The sequence below is a fragment of the Micropterus salmoides genome, unplaced genomic scaffold (genome assembly GCF_014851395.1).
Source record: "Micropterus salmoides isolate LMB-PRFRI ecotype aquatic unplaced genomic scaffold, ASM1485139v1 Ms_hic_scaffold_23, whole genome shotgun sequence".
Lineage (NCBI taxonomy): Eukaryota > Metazoa > Chordata > Actinopteri > Centrarchiformes > Centrarchidae > Micropterus > Micropterus salmoides.
In genome coordinates, this window is record NW_024041484.1 from 17,075,363 (window position 1) to 17,100,738 (window position 25,376).

At 41.3% G+C, this 25,376-nt stretch overlaps 2 long non-coding RNA genes across 7 annotated transcripts in view; one reads left to right on the forward strand and one right to left on the reverse strand.

Annotated features, from left to right (window-relative positions):
• LOC119918398 overlaps positions 1–25,376 on the reverse strand; it is a 269,760-nt gene that overhangs the window by 108,310 nt on the left and 136,074 nt on the right. The gene's annotated exons all lie outside the window — the stretch shown is intronic.
• LOC119918396 overlaps positions 1–25,376 on the forward strand; it is a 98,690-nt gene that overhangs the window by 25,404 nt on the left and 47,910 nt on the right. For 2 of the 6 annotated variants that reach the window (XR_005447431.1, XR_005447434.1), the window contains one exon: positions 8,276–8,395. The exons of 2 other annotated variants lie outside the window; for them this stretch is intronic. This is a non-coding gene — a long non-coding RNA (uncharacterized LOC119918396). Of the gene's footprint in view, positions 1–8,159; positions 8,396–8,604; positions 9,112–25,376 lie in introns of those variants that run through there. 2 more of the 6 variants (XR_005447436.1, XR_005447432.1) reach the window with 2 other exon arrangements.

Genomic DNA, 25,376 nt, shown 5'->3' on the forward strand with positions numbered 1-25,376 from the left:
AGCTCTCTGTGGACAGGGCCTTCCACCAATCAGACGCAGCTAGAAGCCAAGCAGCTGGTGCTAAACCATGCAGGGGAGTTAGACAGAGTGTGGGTGTGCGTGTCTGTGTTTTGTGGAGTTGGGGTTCGGTGTTACATCAAAAGAGAGAGAAACGGAGTGAAAATATAGTTCTGTAATGGCGTTTTAGTATCACCCCATCAACTTTTTGTCAGATTTCTCAATCATCAGTTATCCTCCTCATTATGATGCCTGTGTGCCTCTTATCGCCATCCTGCCCCGTGGCCAAGAAATTATAGCTGCTATAGCTTAATTTAAATTGCTCGTAACTGCCTCAGAGGTATTTTGGCTACTGATTCAACTCCTGTTGTGGGGTTTCATTTTCTGTGCATGGCAGCTTTACAGCCAAATCAAAAACTGTTTGTTGACTGCACCAATCACTCACTGCACAAATTGTTCTCACTGCAGAATGTGAATAAGGAATAAAAAAAAGTTGGCCCATGTCTTATGCTGTCTTGAAACTCTATTTGATCCTCATAGGGGTGCTGAAATTCAGACATTTTGATTGACAGCTTCCTCTGTCGTGCAGTTTCCGGGTCTTTTTGATGTTTTTGACGCATTACATCTGCGTTATCTGACACGTCTTCCCCGACATTGTTCAGGGTCTGTGATGCAAGTTTGCTGTCTAATCTGTGTTCAGTACACAGGGAGATTGGTATTTGCATGTGAATTGCTTTTCTGTTGTCTCTGATGTGGGGCACGATAGCATGCTGTATGAGCGCCCAATGGGAAAAAAGCTTCTCTTTTTTCTCCTTTCATGTCGGTCTCCTTTGAGGCAAAAAAAATAGGTGGAACAGAGGAGCTCCTGCTGCATTGCTGCAGTCAAATTGATTAAGTGTGGAGAAAAAGGGCAAAAAGTATGTGTGATTGAGGTGTGCGAATAGTGTTTGAGCAGGATACTCAGCTGGGAGAGTTGGGATAGACCTTCTGGAGGTCCCATAGCTCCTGGCAATCTGGCATCCTCCCTTTTCTTTCCACACCCCCTCTTCTATCTTCAGCCATCTCTCAACCTCATCCCTGCTGAAGCCTTTGCTCTGCTCCCAACTTCCGTAGTCACACTTTCTTTCCCATTTCCCTTTCCTCCCTCTATTTTATCTTTTCGTCTCCCTTGCTCCTCCCCCTATTTCGGAGCCAGCTGTGCAACTCAGCTAATGACGCTGAGAAAGCATGCTGTCAGCACATCTTCCAAGCCGCCAGGGCATGGTTACATAAGCTGGTTAACAGAGCAGGCCCACTGCCATGTCAACCCCTCATCATTATTAGGAGAAAAAAATGAGAGAATAAGAAGAAGGGGGTGAAAAGGAGGAGGAGAGGGACAAATGTGAAGTGAACATATGCTCACTCACTTTAACGCACGCACGCACGCACACACGCGTACACGTCATCATCATCTCCCACCATTATCTGTAACACCAGCTCATTTTTCAACCCCTCCACATACTTGGCAACAAATTCCCACATTCTACCAAATCTTTTTCTTTGACCATCTCTCATTTATAGCAGGGGTCTGCTGTGTTTGTGTGAGATATATATATATATATATCTCTCTCACACAAACACATACAGCAGACCCCTGCTCCTGATAGGGCTTCACCCAGCCAGGGGTCTTTTATGACTCTCTCAGGGTGATCAAGATGGTGGCTCCTCTCATACTACCAAGGGCCCTAATTAGAGCAATCAGGTTATTAAGCACAATTAGGGGATTAACGATGATGTTGGAATAAAAACGAAAGACCTCCCACCATTTCTAGCCCAAGGCATACAAAGAGAAAAACATGCGCACACACACACGCACTTGCATACACAGCCGGCCCTTCCCTCTTCCTTTTTTCTCATCTCCCAATACTACTGCGGCTCAACTTTAATGTATCTTTTAAGACCTCTCTTTTCTCTTTGGCATCCCTGCTTAAAACCGTAGATTCTCTTTAACATTCTAAATCCCCCCAGTTGTATTCTCTCCCATCTAATCTCTAATCTCTGACTCAGCCGTAGAAAGCAAGGTCATATGGGACAGCCCGAAAAGAAAGAATATGAGCATAGAGAGTTACAGCTCTTGGCCTAGCACAACAAAGTCCTCTGACTTATAACATTATTAGCCCGATAACAAAGAGAAATGAGCTGCTTACTTGCAACAAATTGGAGCATCACCTAAAACAAATGAAGCCTCACAAAAACACAGACCCTGCCAACCAGGGTCTAACTAACATGGTAATCCACCTTTCATATCTGTGTAGCAACAATGCACTCACTATGTACAGGTGTCCCCTGTACTTCTAAGGGTAACAGGAAGTGTTCGAGGGAGTTACTATACATTTGGCAGTTCTGAATATAAAATTATGATGTGTAGAATTATGAATGCATCTATTTATATAGCCTAACAACAAATATATATATCTAGATTTCTTTTTGGGTTTTGGCCCTCTAGCTCAGTTTGAGTAATGGCAACTTTGGCAGTGTGATGCTAGGGCCCTGTGTGTTTGTGTGTGTGTTTTCCCATCAATTATGACTGCACAAACTTTCCCACACCCTGGAGCTTCGTATGTAAACTTTGCTTTGATGTTAATCGCATACTGCATTGATTTGAATGAGTATGTGTGAAACAAGACACGAATTTGGATTTGCTTGTGTTATAGTTACGGGTATTTGTGTGTGAATTTCAGTGTGCATGAATAAAAGCTTATTTGCTGTGTGTGTGTGTGTGTGTGTTGGGATGTTGAAAGAGTAAGGGGATTGAAGAAATGGAGAAGTGGAAGGGGAGAGGGAGACCTAAAGAGAGCATGGATGCACATGCACCAGCCTCTCTGTACTTTTTGTCCGCAATATTATGTAATAAAAATAACTGGCACAGAGGGGTATAAGCAAAAAGTTAAAAGGAAGGAGGGAGAAAAGCTGAAGAGTGGGGGAAAAAAAGCTGAGGGGCTAGACCTAAATATTCAGAGATGTATTGCATTAATGGAATATGATTCACTACAATATAGTGCGCAGCCATTTAGGGATCTGCCTTTGTCATTAGGCAAATTAAATCTTCTTAATGTTCCCTCTGTTTAGTAATGGAAGCCCCTCTGTCACCCTCCTCCTTCCCTCCTCTCTGTCCCCTCCTCTCCCTCTTGCTCCCTCTCGTGTCTCCCTTTGGCATCCCTGTGGTGCTCAGTACTCCGCAGTCAGCTTTTGCTGTCTAGAATACGCCACTAAAGCTCTAAGTACATCTTCCCAAGACTTTGTACTTAGCTGTGGTGCTGTCACTGCATTGCTGTAAAGCTCCTGCTACCCAAACACAGGACGAGCACAGACATTTCCAGTACCTTTTGCCTTCATCACAAATAGTTTGGAACTGAAGAGAAAATTTTGTCGTGAGAATGCAGTGAATATACAGTGAGAATGCAGTGAATTGCAAAACGATATAAAAGCGTTACATTTAATTGGATATGCGTCATTGTTTCCGTTCCCATGACTTTGTGGGACTATACTCCACATAGGAAGAGCTGTGACTATAACTATGAGCTTGGTAATTCTCCGCAATTGTTTTCAGCACCATAGATCGCTCCAGGCCCAGCAAGTCAGCACTCCGTCTCCTTAAAGCTATGTAGCAAAATCATTTTTATTTCATAGGTTGATATTGAAGTCTATTAAAATCCTCACCTTCTGTCTAATGGATGCTGAGCTCATTAGGAGAACATCAGCATTGGTCATTGGTTTAAATGCTTAAAACAAACTACGCTTCCACTTTCCTGACAAGCTTCTTGTGTTAGTGTGAATAATGACAGTCCTCTCTACGCAGCAAAGGAAGGGGTATTGTGACATTGTAATACTGCCTTTAAAAAGTATTACAGAACAGGTCAGGTTGGATTGTTTGAGACACAAAGTCTGTAACTTTCTGGAGTCATGATGGAATTTAATGAGGCCACATTTCTAGCTTTTTTTTGGCTGTACTTCTCTTAGATATGGTCAAACGCTGTTCCTGGGGCACTTGTAATAGTTACATTCGCTACCCAGAGTGGTTGAAAGGAGATGTACGATTTATTCTCTTTCCAAAACCTGAAATAAATCCAGAAAAATGTCGGCTGCTGATCGTTCTTAATGTAATGTTAGTTAGCTAACGCTACCTAACTTACTACTGAATGTAACACAATAAAGTGCTACTGTTCTGCTTTTTAATGATTGTAATAATGAATAGAGGCCTACCCAGCTTTACAAGAACAGTGTTGATCCTTAATATCGTTGTCTTTTGTCTCAATCGTTGGGGGATGTGGTGGCTCACTTGTACTGTGTGAGAGGTAGGCTTTAGCTTCTATCTTTCATTTTTTTTCACATCCGTTTGAGTCAGTTTGTCAGCATGAATACAACCTTCAAATGTATAATGCAAAACTGTCTGCTTCTTTCTGAGATCGCGCTTTCCAACAAATTTGACAATATTTCTCCGGGGATTGCAGTAATAGACAGTGGCAGCGGCGACAGTTTGTTGGACTTAGCAACAGTAACTAAGGGGGGCGGGCCTTAGAGAAGGGTCAATTACAGAAGTGGTACATCTGAAAGGCTCTTTTTTTTTAGTTTTAGTACTATATAGTTTGGACTTTGGTTTAATGGAAGTTTTGAACCTAATCACTTGGAAGGTTAGTATAATTTTAATGGACATGTAATCATGGGTTTCAGGAGATACTGCATTTATTTAATTTGATGCTAGGCTAGAGTAAAAACATGCCTATTCTCCAGTGGCTGTCTGCATTTAATTAATTTAGTCATTACCAGCTGTCCTTATTATTAGTCTCCAGTGGACATCCATGGCTTAGCCCAGTAATGTGACTCCAGTTCAATTACATGGAGTTGTGGGAAAAATATTAAGACATTTACTGTTCATAAATTACCATACAACTCATGTACTGGATGTAGATTATTTCCTAATTGAAAATCTGTATTTTTTTTATCTCTCCTACCACAATTTCATGTCACATACTTAACGTAACTACTGAAAGATTATATGAGCTCACTGCACACAGCAGGTCCGCATAACCCATAGGCATCCATAACATAGTACTGCAGCAGAAAGAGAGGGAGGGCAAGGGAGCGGGGGACAGGGAGGCCAAGATAGTGACAAAGCAATGAAAGAGACAACATGAAAATGGGAAAGCAGTGGAGAAAAATTGTACAACGATGGAGAAAGGAAGCAAGAAAGAATTGTTGGGAGGAGGGGGGGAGGAGAAGCAGGATGATTGGAGAGAATGTTTGTGAAACTCCCAGCAGAGACTGAAGTTTCATCTCATTACCTGAGAGGGGCAGCAGAGATGCAGCTTTTGTATGGCTACTTTATGTGCCCCTATTTACACAGACCAACAAAGACTAATCATCTTTTTCTTTCTTTCTCTCAAACACCCCCACAGGCATGTTTCTTCCTTCGCCTTGCCCTCCCTTTCTCACCATATATTTGGCAAACAAAAAGATAAAAGGAAAAAGGCTGAGCTTAAAATTGGTGCCGAATTGGTATTTCTCTTCTAGAGTCAAACACAACGAGCAGACAAGCACCACTCCTGAGAGCCAACCTCCTCGACCACCTCCATGTTCAGTCACCTCCTTCTTTAATAGGCAGTGTTGAACTAGCAGGTGATCTGCACTGACAGAGTGAAGGCACAGCTTGTAGCAAAGCCTAATTGGTGTGGACTGACTTCAGAGAGAGTGTAGCCACTCAGTGGTTGAGTGGTTGGGGGAGGTGGCAAGGCCATAGAGCATGGTAGGACATACAGTGTAAGGATCGTACAGTGTGGAACAGGGGCTTCTTTCTCTTTCTCACGGGCCTTTTTAATCATTATCAAGGGTGTCCTGATGGTTCAGGTGACATGCTGAGCCTCGTACGTGTTACGTCAAACATCGAACCTGGCTCAAGGCCTTTCTTGTGTGTGATCTTCACTCAGAGATAGGATGTTGCACCACAACCAAAGTGAGAATTTAATAATCTTGTCCCTCTAAACCAAGTGTAGCCTATATTTTTCTTATGAAAAGTTTGGCTGTACATTTGGGAAAGATTCAAACACAAATAAGTAACTATACAGATGTGCAAATGTGCAATAAAAATATAAATGCATAAACACAGATGTGTAGTAGTGGTAGTATTCTTGACATTTGGCTGAAATGTCTCTGATGCTGACACAGCCAGTGCCAGGGAGGAGTGACGCCCCAGAGGCAGGACTCAGTGTTCACTCTGACTCATCAGCACGTGTACACACGCGCGCGCACACACACACACAGTCAGAGGCTCCTCTATGTTGACATTAGGGGGTCTTCCCCATCTCTCATCCCTGTAGAGCTTAGTACAGCTCATCCAGCAGAGTGTGCATCCATCGCTGCAGGGCACGCTGTTAGAGGAACTGTATGTGTGAGTCACATGCTGCAGGGGAGGGATTTTTGAAGCCAAACTATACACAGATACGTGTCTGTCTATAGTTAGTCCATATGTTGTATGTGTGTGTGCATGGTATGCCCTTTCCCCTGCCTTCTTCCCTGTTTCTTCTTCAACACCAACTCCATGTGCTGCGACTGAAATCAACCGTCATTTTTATGCTTTAACATAGCTGTAGAATGTTAGTTTTAGGCATTAAGAAAGTAGTGTGGGAGGGTGAGAATGTAGGAGTAGAGAGACAGAAAGCGAGCGCAATTTGCAGGCATGTTGTGAATCTCACTGACCTACATGGGGGAACTCAATTGGGTGAGTGAACGCACTTACACAGTTTCATAAGGGACCATTTAGAGTGAGAGATGATAACAAAGCAGCTCACATTAGTGCCAAAGTAACTGTCACTGCCTTGTTGGCTTTGGCCACTGGAGCAGATATGTTGATAGTACACCTTCCATCAACAACTAAGGAAATTAAATTGATTTGGACAAACAAAATAGGGCTTTTAGAAGTCGGTTACAAGTGTTTTGGACAAAGTATAGGTTTGACTTCATCCAAGAGTTAAAATTTCCTCTGAGTCTCAATTTTCCTTAAGGGCAGTTAATCTACTCTGGAGCAAGCTACTGCCAAATACGTGAACAAATAGTGAACTTACTTGTTTTCTTGCTCACTTAATTAGGCTTTCTCTCGCCAAATAGCCTCCAGAAGTCTCCTGATCACCTCGTGTAGGCCACACTGGGTGTTCTCCAATTGAGCCTCAGAATGAGCTGTCCCTCCAAGGAACAAAGCTTCTGTCTGCCTGAGCTCTTTAGTCTGGTGTTAAGATCTGCCCCAGCCATCCATTGCCAAGCTTGTCATCATAACAAGCTTACAGTGTAAACGGCTAAGATTAAGCTAGATATTGGCAGTACACTGCAGTGCCCCTGTTTGTTAGCTTCACTGTAATCTGATATGCAGGATGATGGATTCTAAATGTTGGAGCTGGAACAGTTGGATAGCAGCATGTCAATATTTGGTCAGCGTTGGTCAGTGTGTAACGCTGGACTTACACTGATATAATCCAGACAAACAGCAGATTGTAGTGACAGTAGATGCTGGTATTTATGTTTGTGTCTGGGTTGCAGCCAGTCTTGGAATCAGTATGTGTAGATTTGACAAGTAAGCACAGACCAGAGAGAAATTCTCAGCTCAGTGAGCAACATAACCTTCATATACACCACTTTTTAAGGTATAGGTAGTTTTATCCTCCCTGTTGTTAGCCGAGACCCCTGTGGATTCTCCCTCTATCCTGGAGAGAGAGCAATTAAAGACTAGAAACATGTTCTACAAAGCCTTGTCAGTTTCGGTAAAAAGGATTTTCCAGATTTCCCCACAAAGACATGCAGAAACAATTGCTGATTTGATTTATATTGATAACAGATTTGCCAAGCAATACTAGTTTAAGACGTTTTTCTAAATTTGCCCTCACAACAAATCAGAAATGGTGATGCAACTTAAACATCTTGGTTCACTTTATTGTTCATCAACTGGGTTGTTGGAGAACATTTAAGAAAGCCGAGTGGAGTTTGGCAAAGCTATAATTTCATTCCTGGGTTCAGGAAAAAAAACAGATTTTTGCTTCTAAGCTTTAAGTAGCACATTCCTCCCATTTTAATGCATTCCTCTCTCAGCAATGCCTGTAGCCCATAGCTGCTTCTCAAGACACTGGTGTGTGTAATAGGGCTGCTTTGGAGGAGCTCTCCCCCAGCTGCCGTGCTAATTGAGGTGCAGAGACGAGCCCCAGCCAGATGGAAGGAAGATGCCGCAAATTGATTCCTCGCATTCGTCTTCATTAAGGTCTCGGCTCTGGGGCGCTGGGAAGAGAAAGTGTGAGAAGGAAAGAGAAAGAAGGGAAGAGAGAGGGAAAGCGGGGCAGAAGAGACCCCCCTCCGGCCCAGAGGACTCTGCTCTGATGAGGTAAATTCTGACTCTACAAAACAGTGTGTGCACTCCCATTTGTGTGTATGTGTTGATATGTGTTAGGGGAAAGAGGAAGGAAGAGAAACCTTGAGCTCCACTCATTCTCTATCAAAAACACCTCAGCATGTACTATAACTTCAGGGCGGTGGGCAGCCACCCTATCCCTCTTGCTTTTCCCTTTCTTACTCTTTTGTGACCCCCAACAGATCAGACCCTACCTTCTCTCAGCCTCCAGCGGTGCTCGACCAGTTCTCCGCCACTTTCAATTATGTGTTAACAGCTTCCACTAGCTAGGGCCCAGAAGGTGCAATGCACCACGGTAGCTCGCTAGAAGAGGCAAATGTTTCATACCATCATCGTATATGACAGTGGGTGTACACACAAAAATGCACACAGTCGCACAGAAGCACCACCCCACATCCACCCCAGTTGACCACACCACTTTTAACCACTCCTCCTGTATCGGTCTCTCTCACAGCCCCAATGATGCAGCGTCTGCAATTACGTGACAACATAGAAAGAATGATCTGTCACTTCCACAAATTACATTCCCCATACTTAATGGGCCCCATGTTTATGTAACGATCCCCTCAAATTTTCACCGTGGGAGCACTAACACTCTGTCTTCCTGCCACGAGCTGGGACTCCACATATCTTTCACTGCATGTTAGCTACCACTGCCCTACACCCAAGGAAATAAATGTACGACAACCTCACGCCCAAACAAATAAAGAACATATCAGTGTTAAGTTTTTGTTTGTTTTTTTTGTGCGTCACAAATATGTATGCAATAAAAATCTTCTGTATAATTTTCACAGTATATTGGGGGAAAAAAAGAGGATTTGTCAGCAATGATAAGCTTTTTGGAGCGTGCTGCACGGCGGTAACATTAAAGGGGATTTTGGATGGGATGGGTTGGCTGGCAGGCCGGGGTGCGAATGCTATAGTTGGTTAGCTGAAGGTGGGAACTTGGCATGGCGGAAGGGGGGTTGCCGTTTGATGTTTCATCTATTATTCGTGCCACGTTACCTGGATTATGTGCCGACTGACTTGCTGGGGGGGGTGGTTACTTAGGCCTGTCACCAAACTGTCTGAAAGGGCTTTTTCATTTCACTGTCTACTTCGCCCACACTTCCTCTCTCAAACACACACCCGTCCTTTTCTTTCCCTGTCATCCTCACCCTTCTCACCCATCCTGTGACATCCTATCACAGACCCAAATCCCTGTTCCTCTTTCTCTTTGTCCGTCCATCCGTCCGTCTATCCTGCTCTCTTTCCTCAGCTCTGCTTTCCTCTGTTCTGTGGTGACATTAAGCAGCTTACCGCATGTCTTGTTGCAGGCTTACAGTGTGCTGGACGCGAAGTTTTACTGTCACTCTGTATATACAGGTACTTTGTGAGTCAGAGCCTCTGTGACTACTTCCACTATGCAGGCTTCTGTGATTTTCGTATCTGACTCAAACCTGGTAACATCATGCAGGGAATTTCAGAGGCATTTCTTCAGCCTCAGAGCTGATGCTATAAATAATTTTTTGGTGTGTGTGTGTATATATAGTCGTCATATTTCATCCAGTTCTCTGTACTAGTTCACCGAATGTAAGCCTTTGCTACCTCTTCCAGTTCTCACTAAAAACCTGGTTCGTGGTTAGCAGCATTAACAATATTTTCAGCAATTGCAAAATGTATATAATATGATGTCTGCCTCTGCCAAAAGAAATCAATCGACGACAAACGTCAGGTTTCTGTTGTTGATTTTCATAATCCTTTGTTTTGTGTTTCACACATTTTACGTACTACTTTCTCGTGGGCAGATTGTATGAAAGCATCTCATGGAAGTCTCATGCAGTTGACAGGTGTCAGACTGACTGACAACTAGCTTTGGAGCACTTCTTGCATATAGACTTCAAGTGGCAGGCTCTGTCTCGTCACTCATGAGCCTGAAGCTTGTGGGTGTCCCTGGCATTGAGCACGTAATTTATATTCTCAGCTCCAGTTGGGTAGTTATTTTCTCCAGTTACTACACTAGCACTCGATTAAATAGTTTATTTCCATAGCGATGTATTTTCATGCATTGTTTTTTCTTTTAATTCAAGTCCCGGTAGTTCATTAAAGTTATATCATCTGTAAGCCCTAGAGCTGTCGGGTTAACTGCAAAATTGAAATACCGCCCTATTACTCAAGCCTGCCGCGGAGGATGGCATGTACCGCAACAACCGCAATGTTCATACTGTACACTTCAGGGCGTGTTAAATTAATAAATGAGTGCTTCAAAAGTTCCACAACTGTAACAAGCTCTGTAACAGTTCAAAGATGGATTGCCATTGGCTGTACGTGACCCGACTTCAAACTCTGAAGCTGTAAGTATTTCCATGTTTTGTGTTGTTTTACTGTTTATTTTAAAGGTTAGCTAACTTGACGTTAGCATATTGCGCGACTAATGTGGCTAGCATGCTCGGCGATGTTGGACTAACGTTGTGATCCTGAGGGACAGTCCAGAGAAACTGTGGACAGTAAGCCTCATTTGAATCTCCCTAACTAAGGAGCGTAGTGTGTCGGAAGCCTGCGGCTGTTTTTCATGTCGCTTTCTGTGGAAATTTAGTTATAACGTTAATACAGCGCAGTGGTTAGTTGTGGACAGCCATTCTGCTCCACACAGGTGTGTGTGTGCATGTGCGTTGCTGCGGTATGTAAATTGACTTGATAGACATGCCCTGAAGGTAATGATATAGCTCTGTCTAAAACAAGTCAACTACCGGTCAAACTACAAAAAGGAGTTTGCTTGGCAATGTTGTTGACTAGCAAGCAGCTAGCTTGCTCAGACCATAAGCTGCCTTTAGCGGCTTGCTGTGCAGTGAGGTGACAGATACAGACACTCTTACTCTGCTATATGGCACCAAATTACTTCATTGATGAAAAATGCGATAATAACGCATACCGCGCTGTTGAGCTCCAACATATTGCCGCGGTGGAAATTACTTCACCTCGACAGCCATAGTAAGCCCTTAAATAGAGCCCTGCATGGCCAAAAACTCCAACCCTAGCCCGACAAAGTCTGACCCCAGCCAGAGACTGACACCAATATCAATTTAAGCTCTCTCTGGTGTGCATTCTCTCTGATGCATGCAAAAACACACACACACAGACATACTACTAAGAGGTAAATTTATTATAAGCCTCAAGCATAACTACCACCTAGAGGCATGCAGTAGAGAATAATGCTCTGCACATATATGGGCACAATGAGAGGAGAGAAATTAAATGAGCGAGTTGTTGTCTCTAGATTGTGTGCGTCAGAGGGAATTTAAGATTGAAGTTAAACTTTTCTTGACATCTCCAAGTTGAGCCTTTTGGCAACTTTAGAGTCTTGAATCACAGTGAGCAGTGTCAGGATGTTGTTTCGATGTTATTTTTCTTGGCCTATTTTTGTTTAGAGGTGAGATGGTGAAAATTATTTTGTAGTAAGTACTTTTATACAGTGGAGAACCAGTGATGATGCTACCATGCAAATGAGTACTGTCCCAGAGCAAACAAGTTGTTTTGTAGAGCATGACAGATCAGTCTTATCAAAGAATATTGACCAATGTATCATTGTCTTATTTTTTTTATACCTCAAATATCAATATTTGTACTGGCCTAAAAAATCCTGCATCTGTTTGGCTTTATAGTATTTTTTGACCTACAACATCTTAAGAAGGTTTAAATAAACACACAAACACTTAATCAGTTTTTTTTCTTCTTTTTGCCAAAAGATAAACAAAAAACAAATTTTTTTCACTTTGGTGGACTGATTGGATCAATATGTTAACACAATACAGTTATTACAAATCAATACACAAAATAAGGATTTGTGTGTGTGTGTGCGCATACATGTACATTTTTCCATTTGCCAAATCAAAATGTTTCCTAACCTGTTAACGCATTTATGTTCTTTGATCTCCTGATATATATCAAACAAATCATAAAGAATATAGCAAACTCTCACAGCTAAGAAGAAGCTATAATAATAAAAAACTGAAAAATAAACTGTAGTGGGTCAACCAGCCCTCATCTCAATCAGGAGGTGAGATCAGATCCGACCAAAGGAGGGATTCTTCCTTTCTCCCCTTTGAGCTGGCTTTTTGACATGCAAAACTAGAGATATCGCCTGATGTTTTGGTAAGGACCTGCATAGACTCAATCAGACATGCATCGCTTAACGATTGTGTATTCAAGAACTCTCCAAACCCCTCTCGCCGTAAAGGTGTCACTGAAGACACTCTGCAGGACAGCAAAAGGGCAGTTCCACCCCTTCTCCCCCCACAGGTTACCTCCTGACATCAAAAGTGCCATGCCGTCTTGTTTCATTCTGAACCTTTTCCCACAGCATGGTTGAGGTCATAAAACACCACTCTCTTCTTTTTCTAGCTGATGTGCAAATGTGATAAGCCACAGGAATGTGAAAGGAGGGACACTAACAATTCCTGCCTTCTTGAGCCAACAAATGTTTCATTTATAAACTGTGTTTTGTTCTGTTTAAGTAATAGTCTTTGTTAAGTTAGTAATGGTGTTTGCCTCTTAGATCTGAGTAGAAATTATCATGTTATTATCCTCTAGCATGATGTTTGAAGCTAAAGAACCATAAGAAAGTAATCTTGAAGAGTTTCCTAACTTCTCCCTATTATCCCATAGTAATCACTCTGTTTAGTGTTTAACTAATGCTTTATCTAAATGTTTTCTTATATAATTTCTTGTTAAAATGTGCATTCACACGTTCCTCTTGTGTTACAATCCAGTTCCCAGTTCAAGTGTTTGAGTTTTAAGTTGAGTATCCACTGTCCTTGCATGGAATCAGAGCTCCACCAAGAGGACAGAAAAGGTATAACACACAAGCGTTTAAAATTCTTCTTATACCGAGAATGAGTGTCGAATATTTATCACAATGTCACTGTATAACGGATTCTTTGTTTAAATGCTTACGTATATTTGTCTCCTGATTTAAAACATGTAACCATCAATTTTATACTGGAAATATGTCGTTAAGCTGCTTTATACCCGCTATTAAGTAGTACAACAATTAAGAAACAATTAACTCTCTAGTGTTTGATCTTGTTTTGCTTGTCTTTTATATAAATGTTTAGAATTAAACAGGCCTTTGTCCTCTCTCTTGTAACTCTTGTATCCTCTTGTAACTTGTAAAATTCTGATCCTGCTCTTTTTGTGCTTTCAACTTGTCCTTCAGACGACCTGAGAAAGCTCCGTGTTTTGAATCCCCATTTTTTTCTTAGCGGGAGATTTTGATTTTGACTATTTTTTGGAGCTGCCTGGGACGAAACTTTCCCCAGACTTTTGTTTTAAACTTAGTAATGTTAAATAGCCTATATTCCCGGGGCCTCGCGAACCTACGGCAAATGTATGTGTCTTATTTGATTTTGTTGTTTTAACGTTATCCGACCGTTCTACTCAACTTTTGACCCAGAAACCCAGAAACTCGTTCAATCCTCACCTCGGGTTGAACGAAGTCATGGCTCCAACGACAGAGTCTGAAGTGTGTTCCGCTGAGCTATAGCGACACCAAACAAACTCAGAGCGCAAAGCCAGGGCTGACCGCCCGTTGCTGCAAGCGTTTTCCCGCACAGGACTCTGGAACAAATCCACCGGTTTAAAACCAGCTCGAGACGCCGCTGGGGTGCCAACCCAGCCAGGCCCAGACAGCAACAACGAGCCAAAAACCGGCAGTGAGCCTTTGCCACGGGGAATTACGACAAAAGTAAGGCATTAACAAACCGCATTCTGTGACTCGTTGGTGTCCTATAGTTGGTCCTCATCTTTAGTTAAGAAACCCCTAGTCTATTTTAACTAAATTTGCAACATAATTTATAACCATTTGTTCCCTCATTATCTTAGAATATTCTCCCTCCACAATACCAAACTGAAATTCCATTGAGCCTATTATACTGATTTTGTCTTATTGCATATTCTGTTCATTACCTTCTGGTTTGTTTCATGTTTGACTGTTATTCCTGTAATATTCCCATATTTACTCACACTGTTGTATTCCCTTTAGTTAGTCAATAAATTTCACCTTGATTTATAGTGATTTGTGTGTGTGTGTACTGTTTAGCATCCTGGATCCCTATACAGAGGATTTGTCTTCAGATTTGAGACTGACTGATTGATTAAACTTAATGATTTAAGAATAACTGAACCATTAATAACGAACGAACTACTGAAAATTTGTGTAATTATCAAGCTATACTGAAGGACCTAAAGCCTTGGGCGGACAGCAAATCTTTAGGTGCTGCTCTTCGACGAGAGCTTTATGAATTAATATTTCTGAAATATTAACATTTATAACTTTATTAAAATCATATGTAGATATGCTACAAAACATTTATAATCATTGTCTCATCCCATCTTTTTATGAGTACAGTTAATTATGCATCTTTGCCAATGATGCTTGAGGTGATGATGTTTGATAATGTAATTCTGTAAATAATACTAAATAGTAAAGATAGTAAATGTATGCATTGTCATTAAAGGCTTCAACAATATAATTTTTTGCACATTTTGAAATATTGGTTTACATGAAAAGAGATTATGTCTCAGCATATTACCAATCCCTTTCACTATCTTCCCTCCATCTTTTCTCACCTTCTCTTTGTCTCCTTGTCTCTTTTCATATTTCATTCCAGTTTTCCTTCGTTGCTTCCTCTGTCTTCCTATAACTGTTCAATGTATGCTAAAGCTGAGCCTTGGGCGTAGATATATAGTCCCCGCTTGTGCATTTTTTCTTTCATCTGATCTGGGGCCCAGGGATTTGGCAGTCCTTTTGAATGCAGAGCCCCCATGCCTGTGCCTTTCGGAGCTGACCTCAGAACAGCTTTTCTTCCCTCGCTACAGGGCTGCTACATGAACGCCTACTTACATACCCACTAGGGCAGCTGGGTCACCTTACCATATAGCTTACTATGGAATTACTAACCACCTTCTCTTCTGTTTATGTCAAATTTGGCATTCTTTCTGTCATTCTACATCCCACTGCTTCTTTCTTCCTTTCACTTTCCCTTTTATTCCAGTCCCCTCCCCCACTTACCTTCTTTCATCCAATAATTGTATTCATTTCAAGCTGCTGTATTTCAACTCTTTCACTTTGTTTGTAGCTACTAGTGCTCATATCTGGCAATTATAGTATTACTGCTTGAAATGGAAATTAGCATCTCTGTCCATCATTCTTGCTCTTCCATCTTTAATTTCAGCGAGGAAGAGTCTGAGTCTATGAACTACTGTGTTCCTTTAAATCTACTCCAATTTCCCAGCTTGTCTGTCGTGACCTCTTGACCTCTTCTTGTGTCTTGTTCTCCTTCACTTCCAACCTATGTTGCGTCATCACCTTTGCCTCTTTCAAACGGAGGTAACGGGTATTTCAAAACCACCTTTTTATGCTTTCCTGTGTTCCCTTTTCTTCCTCTTCTGTCTATGCTAAAAGAGGAGTTAAAGGTGAAGGCACTGAATACAGTCTCCTCTATGTGTTGCCCAGACCCCCTAGGGAATCCCTGTAAACACACACATTCACACTTGTAGACTAAAGGAGGAAAAGGAGAATAAGACAGATATTAATGGCTTTGCTGTATTCCTCGATTGTTGCCAAGTGTTGCCCTTTGAACTAGGGATGTGTGCTGAAACATTTCAGCACCACAGGGAAGACAGGATTACTTGTCAAAAAAATAGTAAAAAAGATGAGGGTCACGTAAGCTTCCAGAGGTCATTATTTCTCTACCAAGGCTGCTAGTTAAAAATGCAGACAGACAAGCAGAGCTGACAGGGCAGGGTTGCAAGCTGATACCCAGAGCACACTTACTTACTAATGCACAGCTGATCATGCACTGCAAATTCAAACACCAACATATAAGCGGATAAGTACATTCTCAAAGGCACATTTTCAGAGGGTTGTTTACATAGTTATGGATTAAGAAGGAATCAAGATAGACGCACACTACCACTTACCTTTTTCACTCAAAAGCTCTCGATTACAAACACGGACATTGAAAAGTGACATAATTAGTAGGGTAATCTATTTGCAATTAACTGTGCCGCCTCTGTTAGAGAAACAGCAGACAGATGTTCCATTAGTGCTGATAAAGAAAACTACAAACAAACGCTGAGGGTCAGTAGTCTGGGGAGAAGTACTTTATGATGATATAATGCACCGTACAGTACATGTCTTGTTTTTGTAAGAGGGTATATCTATAAATACAGTATGACTCTTCTCCAAAATAATAGTATTCACTTGTGGAATTTAGCATTTATGTTTCGCAGCGTGATGTGTAGAATGCACTTGCGGAGTCAAAATCGGTATTTGCGGTCTCATTAATAAAAAGAAATCTGTTAATCATTATTCTTCACTGATTTCATTACTTGCTGATGGTAGTAATTCATTACAGCATCCGACTCTGACCTTTTTAAAAACTCAAATGAACTTGGTCGCCTCTCCTGAGGAAATTGTCAGCCAGGGCAACACATTTACATGATGCTACAGTGTGTGTCCTTTTTTCATCACTTCTCTCACAGCATTAGGAAAAAGTTCCTAAAGTTAAAACGATTTAAGGTTTGCATGCAAAGGCCCTTGCACATAAGTAATAAAACAGAAACACGCTGATACATGGATTATATTTACTTGTGTTTCTTGCTTGCATAGACCAACATAATGGTCCAATGAGATTGAACTGTTTTTGTCTTTTGTTTGTTTTGTTTTTTTTTATTTAAAAGGGAAAGTGCATATTAATGGACGTCTAAGCTTTACAGCAATGTAAATATGTCAGAATTAGCCCCGACGGCTATTTTACATCTGTAGTCCCCAGTAGGTCGTCAAAGTACAAGGTAAAACAGCTAAACATTAAATTAGATATATGATAAAACACAATTTAAGAGACACAACAATTTTCAACTTTATATGATAAAAGACACCACAGTTTTGTAGACAGGGTTATGTAATTTAAAGTGCTGTTTATGCAGTAAAGTGCTATTCTATGAAATCAAGTACAATTGAATCATGTTGAGGTGGTATTATGCTTTTTGGCTTTTCCCCTCTCCTTTTATTGAGTTATATATCTTTTTTGTGCATGTAACAGGTTTGCAAAGTGAAAAAGCCCAAAGTCCAGCCCAAACGGAGTTCCCATCTCCCACAGAAAACTCTGCTCTGAACAACTTGAAAACAGCTCGTTTGTAGTCCAGCCCTTCACTTCCTTTACTTGTGACGTCACAATGAAAACGCGTTATAAAGCTTGCCAAGCAGCTAGTGGGTCAGGCACGCCCTCAAACCAAGCTAGTCTGAGTGGAGGCCCTTTGGCTCGACTCGCCTTTGTTTGGTTTTCCATTGTAGAAATGATGTACCTGCTTCGAGGCACTCTTCACCTCACCTCCGTTGAGGTTCCAAGCGAGCTGAGGGATACTAAAATGTAACGTGAAAACACGACAGACTGCTGATTGGTCAAAGAGAATCGTCACTATTCACTGCATAATCATTGCGTGCGCCAGACAGAGGCCAGCAACAGAAAGTTTTATATTTTCTCAACAAACGTAACCTATTGGCCTCAGGTGAAGATACCAACGATGGTCGTTCAGTCTTGGCCACAGGTAGTCTCAACGACTGTAACGACTGTCGTCACAGCAACAAGGAACACTAACGAACCAGCGGTATCGATGACCCGAGATAACGACCCCACTGAGGTTAAATAGCTGAGTTTCCCTGCCAGTCAGTCAGAACTGAAGAAGTCCTTTGGATAAGGGACGAAACGTCTTCCAGTAGCTTCAACCAAGTCCAGTTGCCCTTGATTTTAACCTTCGTTGGATTTATATTTTACAGTTTCCGTATGGAATTTCACTAAATCCACTTCTGAGAAGTTTTGAGGTGAGAAATCAGCTGTGTAGATTTCAAATATTGACAGTTTAATGAGAAGTGATGGTGAAACAAAAATGTGCTTGAATATTTTTGGAGTTGCGGAGCTCCGCAAGTGGCTGCGGGGGATGCCTGTGCCAACCCGCAGGAGGAGCGTGTGAGGCTGGCCACTCACAGAGCCCTCTGCTCCCGCCGTCACACAGACCGCTGCAGCAACAACGGCAGACAAAAACACAGCTGATTTTCATACCGCTTATCTGTCTTTACATTCTGAGTAATGTTGAAACGTTTTAACTTAAAGAGAAAGCTGGTGTGTGTGTCGCATTGAACATTACGTTGCGGCAGTTGTGTGTGGCATCGCTATGACGACAAGCTACGTACTATCTCTGGGTACTATCTGCAATGGAAAACGGAGCAGGGCCGAGTTGAGTCGAGTCTATTGATTTGCGCCATGGTAGCATTTTTCGGCGAGGCAGCATAGATCGTCAGAACACCGGCAACAGTTCAACGTTTAGTCCTAAAGCTGATGATACACAGGGCAACTTTTTGAACAATGTTGTTGGGCAATTTTGCTGATGGCATGTCCGACTATGTTTTGAACGCATAGCGGCGGTGTGGGGCGGGTAGCGGAGTAGTGGGGGAAGGGGATTACGGTAGTAATCTTTACTCGTTACCACTGATGGCAACATCGTGTAAGACGATCACAACCTGTAAGTATGCTTTATTGGTTGTGAATTATATTTAAAATAAACGTGGCAATGTAACTTTACAGACTGTTCAAGTGCGGAGTTGTTGTAAACGTTGGCAAACACAGCTAAAGTTATAGCTATAATGCTAATGTTACACCTGATGTGAAAGCTACTGAGCAAACTTTCAAATTGTTTGGCCAATGTTTATGTAAAATTTAGTTGAAATATGGTGATTTTTGTAGTGGTTTATGGTAAGATGTGAAACAACGATGTTGTGTGGTTGTGGACTTGTGAGTAACTTATAGCATCTGCTAGGTTATGGTCGCAGTCTGAAGCGGCTTTGGATTTGGATCACACTACCTTGTTTCTTACGACCCGCCCTTCTCTGCTTCTGATTGGCTAGTAGTCCTTACCTGGGAACTGCGCATGTGCAACTCCCAACAAAGATTTTGTAGAAGTAAGATGCATCACTCTGTAGCTCAAGAGCGGAGCGTACAACACATAGGGTGAAAAGAGGAGTCTTTTAATATTATTATTACTACTAACTACTACTACTATTATTATTGTTATAGATATGTATTGTGTTTTTATCCTTAACCTTTCCTCTCCTATACTCCTTATGTTGGTCTGTCCACATTTACTAGGGTTTAGGTCAGAGCTGTGAGATTGTTTTGGTGTTTTCCTCTCTTGTTGTTCCTCTCCTCTCATGGAATGTTCATTCAAGGCAGAGAGAGGATCTCTGTTCCCAAAAACATAGAAACCTACACTGTGTAAATGATAATGCATCCCTTTGCTCGGGGCCAGACGCCCAATGCCGCCCTAGGCGGCAGGTCTCTGGACCAGCTGGATGTGTTTTAGTTCTTCTCTGTTTATTCTCTTTTGTTAAATAAATTCTTCAAAGACAACGGTTGGTTGTAACTTAATTCTTTGCTCAACCCCTCACCAGGAATATCATTTCCACGACAAGGAGCTACAGCACTGTGCAGTATGAGGAAAAATATGGTGTTTTTTGAATATTAAACCATGTAAACCTGTTCTGGTACAACCCCTTAATAAGATTTTGAACCTGAAAATGAGCATAATACCAGCCCTTTAAAGTGCTATTTAGTGCAGTAAAGTGCTGCATCTAGTAAGGTAAACATACACATACAATACAACAGAATACGTTAGTGGTCACAAATTTGATGTGTCTTGAGCCATTGTTTGAGAAGGTTCTTAAAACTGTGGAAAGTCGGACATTCCCTCACGGCAGCCGGTAACTTGTTCCAGATCTGTCCCCTTAACTGACACTACAAATTGTCCAAATGTTGTATGTTTGTAAGGCACCATACAATCACCTCTCGTGGAGGCCCTGGTTACAGTTCTGCCACCACCTGTTGTTTTCAATTTAATGTACTCACTTAGTGGGGGTGGAGCAAGTCCATGTAGGACAGCTGGTTCGCCTGCTTTAGCTGCTTCTAAGCTGCTTAGATCGTTAATACAAATATTAATTCTTAAATGTATGATCAATATGTCAGTATGGACATGCTACACATCGTTAGATCGGTTAGATTCTCCACAGTTCAGTTCATTTAACGGAAACAACGAGCCTAAAAAGTCTAATTCTTATAGATTTACTTGTGTAACCTGCCTGGCACAAGAGAGGAAAGGGAAAAAAAAAGGTTGACTGCCCTTACCTTTTGAAGCGCTCGTTAAGTCCGAATGTGTCTGTTCCTTGATTATTTATATTCCTTTAGTCTGTAAGGGTCCACTGATCAAAATAATTAACAACTTTTCATAAAAATTAATCCAAGTTGTAAATCCTGTCATGTGAAGTCCATCACCCTCTGTTTACCAACTTCTCTCTTCTTGCACCGTGTTGTTTTTGTGATGTCACTTCAAAATAAAAGCGCATGTCGGAGCTAGATCAAATGAATGACGTGTAATTGATATTATTGGAAGTTTTAAACAAGTAATATTCTGTTTGAAATAAATAAATTGTTTCACAGAAGTTTTTCTGTTTTGTGCAGAAGGACTTAAAGGCCTGTCGTATATGGACGCCTGTCTCAAATATAGGCAGTGTCAATTCAGTGATTTTAGCAAATAAAAGCCCAGACTATTATTTAAAGTTTTATGGTATATACTGATTTAGTTATTTACTTATTTATTTGCGCAATGTCCTGCCCACAGCACTATCTGATTGGTTACATGTCATGAATAATCGGCTATCAACACTTTGTTCCGGAGCTGTGTGTTGAAGAGAAGGCAGCCGATATTACTGAAGGTGCAATAAACATCAAAATATGATGATCTGTTTTTATGATGACTAGCAGCACAGTGTCCCTGTTACACCAGTGAACATGCCCAAAGTCACAGCTATGGGGTTTCACTCAATGACACGGGGACTGCAGATGTAAGGGGACTGCAGATGTAAATTAGCCTAAGGCTAACTCTGGTGTAATGCATCAAATGTTTACATTTATGTTATTAATTGCACATGGTCCCTTCTAAATAAAAATCAATCAATCAAATGAAAGTGATTGCTTTTAAGTCAGTCTCACTCCCCTTACACATTCACTGCACTTAAACACAGCATGCATCTGTCTTCTCTGTCTTTTCAGTGCAACTCTACATTGCAATGTAACGTTATGTTACTTTAGGAGGTAACAGTGGCAGGGAAACCTTTTCTCATTCTGTGATGGTTAAACTTTGCAATCAATCCACAGTTCACCTGCATGCCGGACCGTGCGGAGGGAGGTGGGGGGTATTTTCATGACAAAAAATGTTTCAAAACATCCCCCTCTGTTTTCTCACAAATCGCACCCTGTTATAGCCTAATAAACAGATAACACGGACAAAAAGAGGATCCATATGAGGTTTTGCAAGTACAGCAATGGGAGGCTCAGCCTGAGAGAAAGAGGGAGAGTGAAAGAGGTGTGTGAGTAACCATTTCCTGTGAGCTAACTATTAATAATAAAAATTTTTAATTGTAAATTAAATTTACAAAGGAAAGTTTTCAATTCAATAGTGTTCACAAATCTGTCAATCTTTATTATAATAATAATAATAATAATCTTTATTTGTAGAGCACTTTTCAAAAACAAGTTACAAAGTGCTTTAACAAGTGTAAAGACAATAATACCAATAATATTATTATATTAATTAATAATAATAATATAAGAGACAAACAGCTGAAGAAAATACTGAGAGAAAATAAAAGGGATAAAATAAAGTCAAATAAGATCGGGAAAGGCTCTCCTATAAAGGTAAGTTTTAAGAAGGGACTTAAAAGAGTTCACTGACTCAGCCGACCTGATTTCCTCGGGCAGGCTGTTTCAGAGCCTCGGGGCCCTGACGGCAAACGCTCTGTCCCCTTTAGTTTTCAGTCGAGACTCTGGAACAGACAACAGACCTCTGCCCGAGGATCTCAAGGTACGTGCTGGTGTGTATGGGACTAAAAGTTCAGAAATGTAACAAAGCGAGAGGCCATGAAGAGCTTTAAAAGTAATCAATACAATTTTGAAGTCAATTCTAAAACATACTGGGAGCCAGTTTAATGAAGCTAAAATGGGAGTAATGTGGTCATATTTCTTTGTTCTGGTTAAAAGCCTGGCAGCTGAGTTCTGGACAGTCTGGAGTCGATCAATAGATTTTTGGGTTAAACAGGTGAAAAGGCTGTTGCAATAATCCAGGCGTGATGAGATGAAGGCGTGTAATGGTCTCGGTGTCCTTAAAAGTTAACATAGATTGAATTTTTGCTATATTTCTAAGTTGATAAAACATGACATGTGGTGTGCTGCTCGAAATTTAAAATTACTATCAAACCAAACACCAAGGTTCTTTGCCACAGGCTTAATGTGATTTACTAGGGAACCAGCAGATGGCAGTATTTGATTTGCCATCTGCTGAGACCCGATGACCAGGATTTCTGTTTTGTCTGAGTTCAGCTGGAGGAAATTATTTGACATCCATTTTTTAACTTCACAAAGGCAGTTGTTAAGTGAACTCAGCATTCCAGGGTCTGTGGATCTGACGGGCAAGTATATTTGTGTGTCATCAGCATAAATATGAAAAGAAATGCCATGTTTATGGATAATATGTCCAAGGGGAAGCAGATACAAGGAAAACAAAATGGGTCCTAAGACCGACCCCTGAGGCACATCATATTTAACTGGACAGAACGAAGAGACATAGTTGTTTACAGACACACAAAACTTCCTATTTGACAGGTAGGATGAAAACCATTCTAGGGCAGTACCAGAGATCCCCACCCAGTGCCTCAGTCTGTCTAATGAGGTTGTGATCAATGGTGTCAAAAGCAGCGCTAAGGTCCAGGCGTACCAGGACTGAGCACATGCCTTCATCAGCAGACATTAAAAGGTCATTGGTGACTTTAAGCAGGGCAGTCTCAGTGCTGTGGTACTTCCTGAAACCAGATTGAAACTTTTCAAATATTTTGTTATTTTCCAGTACAGTGAGCAGCTGTTTGGACACAATTCTTTCTAAAATCTTTGCAATAAAAGGCAGTTTAGAAATTGGTCTAACATTATATGGGAGGGAGGGCCTGTGTCTTTGTATGCAAAGGAGATGTGTTGCACTGCGTGAGGCAAATGGCGGTCACACCAGATACTGACTGGTTTACAGGAGGTCCTAGTTGTTCGCTAACTGTTTTTAAATAATATCAGATGATATTCAGAGAGGGCAATAGCACAACTAACTTACTTTTTACTGAAAACTGTAGCCAGTTTCTAATTTGGGACATTAATTATACTAGACAACAATTCTCAGGGAAATCAGTAATAAAATGTTACCAGCTAACAGTGCAAAGTTTGGATGCATGTGTACACACGAATACACAGTGGCACACAAACAAACACACGCACACTCACTCACACACTCAAACACACTTGACAAACCAGCATTTCACCCTTAAATGCAATCAAGTGTTCCCACTCTGTAAACCTGCACCAACCCACGCAGCTCATTCAGCACGGCATGCAGCAGAGAGAAAGGCAACTTTGTAAATATCCCCACTAAAGACGAGGTGTACTTCTTTGCAGTGAGTCACTGACATTATAAAAAAAAAAATAAAAAACAAGATTTTAGGACTGGGATGAAATGACACCTGTTTATGGTTCCCCAAAAAGTTGTAAAATGTTTACTGTTCACTGTGCTCTCTAAGCCCCTCAAAGGTCTCAGCATTATTGGAGTGAGGAGGTGTAAAGGGAAAAGGAAGAGATGGGGAGAGGAATGGATGATAAAATTCCTCAGAGAAAAGACAGAGGTGAGGAGAGGAGATGGAGGAGAGGAAAGTTGATAAGAACGGTCAATTTGAGGGAGAGAAGCTAACGGACAAAAAGTGCGAATTAAGTGAGTGAGATAACGAAACACCAAAAATAGAAGGGGCTTTGCACAAAGAAACAAGATACACAATGAATCTTAATTCTTCGTTACAGTATCTCCATTCCTTGTCTTCATTCATTTTCAGGGTTTTATTGCCTTTATGGGGCTAAATACAGTGGTGTAAAAAAGTGTTTGCCCCCTTCCTGATTTCTTATTTTTTGCCACACTGAAATGTTTCAGATCATCAAATAAATTGAAAGATTAGACAAAGATAACATAAATAAATACAAAATGCAGTTTTTAAATGAAGGTTTTTATTACGGGGAACCAGTCCAAACCTACATGGCCCTGTGTGGAAAAAGTGATTGCCCCTAAACCTAATAACTGGTTGGGCCACCCTTAGCAGCAACCACTGCAGTCAAGCGTTTGCGATAACTGGCAGTGAGTCTTTTACAGCGCTGTGGAGGAATTTTTAAGGTCATGCCACAACATCTTGATCGGATTCAGGTCAGGACTTTGACTAGGCCACTCCAAAGTCTTCTTTTTGTTTTTCTTAAGCCATTCAGAGGTGGACTTGCTGGTGTGTTTTGGGTCATTGTCCTGCTGCAGAACCCAAGTGCACTTCAGCTTGAGGTCACGAACAGCTGGCCAGACAGCAGAATTTATGGTTCCATTTACCACAGCAAATCTTGCAGGCCCTGAAGCAGCAAAACCGCTCCAAACCATCACACTACCACCACCATATTTTACTATTGGTATTATGTTCCTTTTCTGAAATGCTGTGTTACTTTTACACCAGATATAATGGGACACACACCTTCCAAAAAGTTCAACTTTTGTCTCGTCAGTCCACAGAGTATTTTCCCAAAAGTCTTGGGGGCCATCAAGATATTTTCTAGCAAACTGAGATGAGCCTTTATGTTCTTTTTGCACAGAAGTGATTTTTGTCTTTTTGTCCCAGTCTATTTCCTATGGTGGAGTCATGAACACTGACCTTAACTGAGGCAAGTGAAGCCTGCAGGTCTTTGGATGTTGTTGTGGGTTTTTTTTGTGACCTCTTGGATGAGGCGTCGCTGCGCTTTTGGGGTAATTT